This window comes from Fukomys damarensis, unplaced genomic scaffold (genome assembly GCF_012274545.1).
Source record: "Fukomys damarensis isolate Sample0158 unplaced genomic scaffold, DMR_v1.0_HiC HiC_scaffold_2, whole genome shotgun sequence".
In the NCBI taxonomy this organism is placed as follows: Eukaryota; Metazoa; Chordata; class Mammalia; order Rodentia; family Bathyergidae; genus Fukomys; species Fukomys damarensis.
Window position 1 is genome coordinate 57,061,696 of NW_022900914.1, and position 9,177 is coordinate 57,070,872.

At 34.9% G+C, this 9,177-nt stretch overlaps 1 pseudogene; it reads right to left on the reverse strand.

The window, feature by feature from the left end:
• Positions 1 to 371: 371 nt before the first annotated feature.
• LOC104867308 lies at positions 372 to 4,856 on the reverse strand (annotated as a pseudogene).
• Between the last annotated feature and the right edge of the window lie 4,321 nt (positions 4,857 to 9,177).

A 9,177-nucleotide genomic window follows, 5' to 3' on the forward strand; every position in this document is an offset into this window, starting at 1 on the left:
GGGGAACGACTTGCATCCAAGCTCATGAATGTCATTTCATGATGGAGGCATTTCTACATGAGATCAAGCTCCAAGCTTCTCATTATCTTCTGTATCACATGGAAATCTTCAGCATGTTCATGCACTCGTTCAAAGCAGGCATAAATGACAGACTGGTATACTTTTCAATCTGAATCCATATTTTAAATTTTTAAACCATGTTTCTGCTCAATAAGCAAGAGTAGCAAAGAATGGATGTGAAATCAAATATTTCTGTCAAACATGATTCAATTAATATTCTTCATCTAATTCTCAAAAGGAGAAGTACAGTATGGGCTTTATATTTGCAGAAGGAGAGGTATTAACTTGCAGGTACTAACTGTAATCAGACGCTAAGTCCTTGAGTTTATCTGCTGTACCGAGTGCTTTTCTGTAGAATTACAAAAGAGCAAAATCGAAACGGCAGCATATACTCTGTTGATATTTTCTCAAGCAGATGTCTAACACATGCTGAAGTCTTAGTGACAGATGCCATGGGAGACTGTCTGACCCTTCAAAGGAATTTTAAGACATTTGGGTTGCTCCAAAAAATATTCCTTGGGCCGGGGATTTAGCTCAGTGGTTCGGTGGCCTGCCTTGCAATCGGAAGGACCCGAGTTCAATCCCCGGTACAAAAAAAAAAAAAAAAAAATTCCTTGAACAAATAGAATTGGTTTAGGTGATCTTTAAGCTTAAAAATCAAATGAACCTTTGCCTGTAACACAATCAGATTGCATAGTTACTTGTCTTAGGGTAATATAGGTGATGTGGTTCATCAGTTTAAAATAAAAATAAGGTAACTTGTTTAAAGCTAGATATATAAATATGTAGTATGCTGAACTCAATTCCATATTTAATGCATTTCACCTTCACATGGGTTCAGTCTCCTTGATGTGAAGCTATTGCTCAGAGAACTTAATTATGAAACACAATCTATTCCTTTCCTCAAGAAGGAAATTCAGATTCAACAGTTTGAGGCCAGAAATCACCACAAATTTTCCTCAAGAAAAATTGTCACCAATGTGTATGACTTCCCAAGATGTTCTCATTATTCAACAAGGACAAGTAACAAAGGAGAAATTTGAAGACACTATTTTTTTTCTAATGTTAGCAAGATATCTCAGAAAAAGTCTGATAAAAGAAATGTAGATTTTCTAGCCTCAGCCACAGGAATTTCTATGGAACATTGGGTATGATGCTTCTTTCAAGTGCTGCGATGAAACTGCCCCTAATCTGACAGTTTCTCTCAATTCATGTGCTGTTGGTCAGAGTTGGAATGAATTGAAGGAGAAAATTTTAGAGAATCCATTATCACACATACTGTGACTTCTTCACTCGGTTGCAAAACCTACTGCTCTTTATTTTACATTCATCCACATTGTCATCAATCCCAAAACAAGTTAGTGATCAAGGCTTTGTTCCATATTTGTATACTGCTTCAAAGTGGACCCAGGCACTCCACAAGGAGTAAGCAACTTTTCATCAGGATCAAGCTTAGGATGAAAGTGGATTAGATTTTAGTGTTCACTATCCTGTCCTTAGTACCTGTGAAGTGCATCAAGTTGGTAGTTGTGCATGGCTATTCTTTTGAAGTTGCAAATGTGAGATCAAGAGAAATCTTTCTTTATTGCATGTTTGTCATGGAACAAAGTTATAAAATAACTATCTGGATACTGGACTTTGGTTTATCATTTGAACTCCTGGCTATTAAAAGCAGTGAACATCAAAAAATACGAGACAAAATCACAATCCTTTCTCTATTGTAAGGTTGCTCTTAGTAGACCATGCAAATTTTATCAAACCTCTTGCTTAAACTCCAAATTTAAGACAAAAAGATTTTTGTGGCAGACATTTTCATATCCACAGCACATTTTATAACAGCAAATCTGAAGAGATTTTCTAAAAGCAGTTTGATTGTCCTTACTATAAATGAAGCAAAAAATCATCATAATGCTGTTTACATGTTATTTGGTCAATAATTTTAATTATTCTCATTCCAAAACACATTTGGATGATTTTACATAATATCATTCATTTTTAAATTCCCGTCACTCTGACTTTTGTTCCATACCTGCATTTTTATGTAAATTAGTAATTCTGATTGTCAATAGTGAAAGGGATGATCAATTTAAACTTAGTTTCTGCTGACAGGTTAATCTAAAATTAAATGTTTAAAAGTAGACATTTGTGTTTATAAACAATCCTTGGGCTTATGAAAAAGAAAGCTCTTCACTTGGTGTGCAGGCAAAATTATGTTTGTTTTCCTGATATACTATGCATAATGTCTGTCATGTAGAATTGTCTAAAGGGAAGGAATTTTAGATACCATTTGTCCCTCTAGCCAGTACAGAAGCAGTCCCTCTGAGTAGTCATCTGTCTATGGATACTTCTCCGTGGACACAGGGACTATAGCTGCATTTGTGAATGGTCTCTCCTCTACACACATCAGAACTTTAGCATAACCAGAAATATTTGGAAAACACAGCCCTGACCAAAAAAAAAAAAATGTCCACACTAAAAATCTCATTTAATTCTTACTGCACAATTAATGTTAAATTTAGTAAGAATTCTGCCTAAATATACAAAAGAAAATTTTTAAGCTGTGGATAAGTGATTTTTTGGGGGTGTGCAAACAGCAAATGCTAAATCTGCATTTGGTTGAAACACAGGAGCTCTTGAAATAGAGACACTGAAGTTGGACAGCAATTTTGTTGTAGGCAGTCTTCCTCTTTTCTCCCATGTAGATGATATGGCACTCATTTCTCTAGAAATAGAGAAGAGGATCTCAGCATTTTGATGGATGTAACAATATAATCGATGGTAGCTATTAAGAAAACTTGTCTTTACTCTCCCCATTTTATTCATAGCCAGAAAGACAAAACATTAGTGTGGGTTTCTATACAACTTCCAAATCCAAATACTTAGCATAAGGCATTTTGAAAATAAATCAGCACTTTAAAATTGTGAGTCTGATCTTCAAGCTGTAAGCAACTTTAATCATTCTATAATCCTATAGACTCACCTAAAGAAAGGAGTTTTACAAAGAAAATAGTTTTATTTGTATATCAAAGACTATGACATAAAGACATAACAGGTTACCAGAGCTGATATCATGGGAAGCTACAGATGACTGATCCCTGCCCCATCCAGCCTGCCCTGGCCCCACACAAGCAGATATGATACTTGCCCCTCTGGCTAAGCACACGTCCAGCCAATAGAACTGCAGTTCTCTTCCATTAGTCCTCCATGTCTTTCCTTTTTTTTTTTTTTTAATTTTCTTCTTTTTCTCTGGACTAGGAACTGCTGTGCTGGTGCACAGCTCTTCCTCAGAAACTGGTTTTACCTTTTAAAATTTTCATTCTTTTTTTTTTTTCTTCATCACAGATGTCTCCTCTTCTATCACTACCACATTTTCCTCTCCTTCCTCCTAAACTTTATTATCTTGGCTTTTCTTTTCGTTTTGTTTTGTTTTCTTTTCTTTTCAATTGCTTCATCCTCTTTATCTACCTGTTCTATTTTGTGTTTTTTAGAATAGGTTGGAAGTGTTGAGCTATCAGAGGGATCCTAAGTCTTCCCTTCACTTTTGTGTTCATATTTTCCTGCTTTTGCTAATTGCTTTCCTGTTCCACTTATTTTTCTTATCCCTCTGTCTTCCAAGCTTCTCAATGTAGGCTCTAGTTTGGCCCTGTATACAGTCCACTTGCAGAACTGGAGTCCTCCCAAAAACATCATAACAAATACCCAAAACAGTTTGGCTGTCAGCATTTGAGAAATCTGTCCTTTGTGTTTGGGACTTGTCTGTCCAACCAGGGAAGTATGATAAATAAGACCATCTTTAAAGGTACCTGACTAGATTTGAGGACTCTGAAAAGTGCCTTTTCTGCTCCAAGAATGTGAACTATAGAAGAGTTAAAATAAAAATAAAATAAAAGTAAAGTAAAAACCTACATGAGCAATCAGCTGTGCTCCAACTAACTCGCCAACTACGACTGTCACATTGGGTGTGACGGCCATCATTCGTCTCTGGAGATACTCATCCAGCTGGTCTCTGTATTCCAAGATTTCAATCACGTGGGTGCAAAGATGTGAAATATTGTAAATATCTTTTTCAGAAACCCCTGTTCCCGTAGATATCTCTGCAGCTGCTTTTACTTCAGCTTCAACTTTCTCTGGCAACAATTCAGAAAGTGTGGCGGAGGCATAGTTCTTCCTATGGACAACTTTCTGTAAATACTTGTGGTATGTCAGGTTATCTGAAATAATTTCTCCTAATTCTGGGAAAAGCCAGCTATACCACTCTCTACAAAGCATAATGAAGTGGTTTAATTCTTTATCTAAGTGATCTAATGAGGAAATTGCCTGAAAAATCATTGTCTCCACTTTTTCTGCATTAACTTTCAATCTATATGGAGACAGGATGTAGGCCAATCCAAGACACGTGGCTGCCATTTCGTATGGTTCTACCACAGGGATCAATCCATCTGTGATCGTATTCTGCTCATAAGCACATTAACAACAGGACTATGGATACAACTGAGATTTAGCTTTTCCTTTATGACTACACCTAGTTTAGAATCAGCTACAGCTAGAGGTTCATGGGATTCTTTTACTATTTTCTTCAGAACCTTCTCCATCTGCTTACTGATTTTACCCTCCATCAGAACTGTGAATACTGACAATGCTTCTGCTGTATCCTGAAATTTCTCAAAATGTTTTATCTTTACTATTTTATTTGCTTTCTCTAGAGTTTCTTTCCACAAACTATTAACCTCTTGAAGTTTCTTTTTGTTTAGTTCCTTAAAGATGGCTTAGCAAACGGTTGTTTCAAATAGCACCATTTTGCTGAAGTCGGGTCAGGAGCCCCACGGCTCACCAAGAGGTCTTACACCAGGATACAACGGGGACTTCTGCAGCCACAAAAGGGCCACAGGTATCTCAGCGGACTGAGGACAAACAAACACACTTTCTGCGAAGACTCAGATCTCATTACCTAAATGTCTTGAGCATAGCAGCATGTGGAACTCAGGTCCGCGCTTCACTCCTCCGAGGATTCTGGGATACCAACTTTACTTCGGGTGGGAGACTCAAAAGGAGTCTTAAACGCATACTTTTTTCCGCAAGACTGACTAAGTTTATTGTCTGGGAAGAAAAATACTGAAATCTGTTTTCAAAAAACTTGGTCTGAGAAATATAGAGTAGAAAGCATTTAAAATTGCTCACCATAACATACAGAGTTTCATAAGCAAATAATGAAGATATAGTTTCACTACTGAAGCTCCTGAACTCCAGACACTGAAGCCAATAGATAGTTATGGGATTTGTAGAGAGTTAAAAAATTTACATAAATTCCAGAATAAAAAGTACATGGTATTGCTTAATAGAAATCAAACACATATCCCTTATTCTTAACTGTTATCTTATTAAGGTATTACATATCTGTCATATTGTAATTTAAAGTTACGGTTTTGCTCAGGAGAACTCTTAATTATTACCATCTTATTTCTATTATCTAGACAATACTTCTTTACACAATTGGATTACACTATTAATTTACATGTGTTTATTTCATAAAACTGTGTTATTCTCATGTAACGCTATGAACATAGAAAGTGCCAACCACAGAGAAACTAAATTTCTGCTCTGAAATTCCATTGAAGATTGGATTTTGCAAATCAACATAGTATTTCATAAATTAAGAAATAAGTAAATTGTACACAAACCTTCATCAATTAAAATCCTAAATTGAATTATTAGAGCTGCAAAGCTTATATGGCTATTAAAAAGGCAATTATGTACTTCTCTATAACAACATAATTTTGCCTACTATGGAAAGTATGGAAAAGCTTAGCTGTAGTAGAATTTATATAATATGTACATACATAAACACTCGTGTGTAGTTTCTTGTTCATAGCTAACTTAATATAGCTCATTTTAGTATTCTCATTTAAGTGATATATCAGAAATCCAGGCTCTTCCTATCCTGTAAGTACACTATATCAGAATACATTGCTTTGATCTGTGCAGACTGAGAAAGTCAGGTTAGGAAAGTAAAGAAGTATTTTGTTAACAATATTGTATAGATGATACATTATTTTTACTCTGCTCTTTGGGCAGGCAAGATTAATCACTTGGTCTACCGAGAAGCATAAGGCTTACATAGATAGAAAACTCCTAGTGCCTATTTTTCCAGTTACCATGTACCTTCTGTGCTTCCTTCATCTTTATAACATACACTCTCAAAAGACAAGTGGTTGTGTACTATTCTTATACGCAATATTTAAAAGTGGAGCAAGAACTTCATTGGTGTATGTAGTAGCTATGTGTGTTTATACATGCTAACGCTAGGCAAGGATAATTCTAGATGACAGTTAGCAGTCACTTCTCTGGAGCAATTGTCTTGGTCAGAAACATGTGAAATCCTTCTGAGCCCACAGTAAAGGAGGGGGCTTCGTTTATTTTGACTATGACCAAGACCTTTAACTTTGCCATCTGGATTCTTCTTCATGATCACATTTGACACCAACAAAAATGATTGATGGATCTCACGCTCTCAGGGGCTACCCAGTCTTTACAGCCTGATTAATGGTCATGAATGAGTCGTGTCATGGCATGTTTTAAATTTTAAAAAGTAAAAGTATTTTTCTAGGTCAGTGTTGATTATAATTAACGCATATCCCACATTATGTAATAATAATACCATTTAAATATATATTGTTAGCAATAATCATGGCTGTCAGTTTGACTGGATTAAGAGCTTCCTAGCAAAATAGTGAAGCACATTTCATGGTAAGATTGCAGGGGTGTTTTTTGAGATGATTGATAATAGGCCAAGAAACTGAAGAGGGAAGTTCCATCCCCACTGCGGCTGGTACCACCCAATAGGCTTTCCTCCCCGAATGGAGTGAAGGGAAAGAAGGGCAAAGCCTGCCTTTAAAAAGCCCCAATCTGCTTGAGTGGTGCATCTTTGCCACTTCCATTGCCTACAGGTGTCAGACTCCAGCTCCTCCAGCCTTGCAGCACACTCGCACCAGCAGATCTCTGGGGAGCTTCGAGGCTTTCAGTCACAGACTGATGTTGTGTCCTTGATCCCTCTTGTTCTGAAGCTTCTAGATTTTGGAACTGAGCATCTATTGCATCCGTTAGCCCTTCAGCATGCATAGGGCATTGTGGATTCCTCCACCTTTGATCCTTTAGGCCTATCAGATAAATTTCCCTTCATGGATCTATAGATAACATGAGAGAGAAAGAGAGGCCATACCCTAAATCTGCACATTCTTTGTGAAAATAGACGTGGGAGAGACTGAACCTTCACTCTGGTTCAGCAATTGTTTTAATCTTGCAACTTTGGTATAATCATTCTCTCTTTCTCTCTCAATATATACATATTCATTTCTGAACTATGGAAAATAAGGTGGAGAGACCTTACAATAAAGGAATAAAAGTAAATTAGATGAACATGTGAGATGACAGATGTCAATTAGTATATTGCACTGATATTTTTTGCAATGTGCATTTTAAGGCATAAAATTGAATATCTTTAATATAAACAATGTTTATTTTTCATTTATACCTCAATAAAGCTGAAAGGGTTATCTCAAATCTTTTCTTATTTTTTTCCCTTTTGGAAATACTACCAAAGCCTTACTGAAGTAGTACTCGCTATTAAGATCATTATCATATCATACTTTGTACTAGTATTATCTGAACAACGAGGGTATATAACAAATTTTAAGAAGTCTTGAATCGTCAAGTCCTAAGTTCAGGAAAGAAAACATAAATATTTTCTATTTAGTATGTACATTAAAAATACTAAGTAATTAATATGGAAACATACCTACATAAAGGAAGTAGAAATAAACATAAGTGAAAAATAAATAGCTTGAATTAACGCACACCAAGTTACTCATTAGTGTTCAAAGATTTTACATAGTAATACATAAATTGTTTAAATTCAGATATTCATCAGTTTCTAGTCATTGTTTTGTAGGAATTATCCCTTTCTTTGAACTATGCTACATAAAACATTCATGCAAAGTTTATATTTTTTTCATGGTAAAGATATTCTGTGTCATTTATAAAAATTATTCACAAAAGCCGGATAACAGTTGTTATTTTCACTAAAGTTAAGGGTGAGAAGAATTGGGGGAGTAAGAAAACAATGGGAACATTTAAACAAAATAATATACAGTTCTCTTCTTCTGCCACAAAGATTTCTGAACGAGTGGGAGGAAGTGAGAATAGCTAAAAATTACAAATAATAATGTGAGTTAGATATGTCTAGACTTTATGAAATTAACAGTATTCACTAATGTTATTGAAAATCTCAAGCCATTATACATCAAGAAATTAAAAATAAGCAATGCAAACACAAAAGGTGTTAAAAGAGTTAAACAAGACAGCAGAAATTGCAGATATCCTGCTTCTTATATTCTAGGCTATGACAGCCTTGACTAGTATTTTAATGAGCTCCCTAAAAAGAAGAATTTGCTATCAAAGCAGCTAATTATCACCTGAAAAAATAAATTCTATTAAAATGTGTAAAAATGCTATTTCACATTACTGAAATCAGAAGTTATTTTTCAGAAGTATTGGAAATGCTGTAAATATTAGCTTCTTAGGTTTTTGTTGTTGGTAACAGCTGTAATTTACACATTTAACATGTACAATTGGATGGGCTCTTTTGCTATGAAACCATGAAAACAACCTTTCAGAATTTAGGGTCTTGGCATCATCCCAAAAAGAAACCCATTATTTTAGCTGTTAAACCATGAGTTCCCTAACCCCAGCCAAAAGCAACCACTAATATATTCTCTATATCTTTAAATTTACCTTTTCTGAACATTTCATATATGTATAATTATAATATTTAGCTTTTATTTGGATTATGATCAATAGCATATTTTCAAGATGTACTCATTTTTAGCACAGATCAATACGCATTCAACTATGGCTAAATAACTTTTAATTTTATGAAAATATTACATTTTATTACCATTAATATGTTGAGATAATTTTAGTTTTTTATCACTTGACCTATTTTGAATACTGTTGTTATGAACATTTATATAGGATATTACACATTGCATAATTACTTAAATTAGATGTTGCAAATTTGTTTCATGCTTTATTGAATTGTAATATGTATTTGCAGAAAAGCAT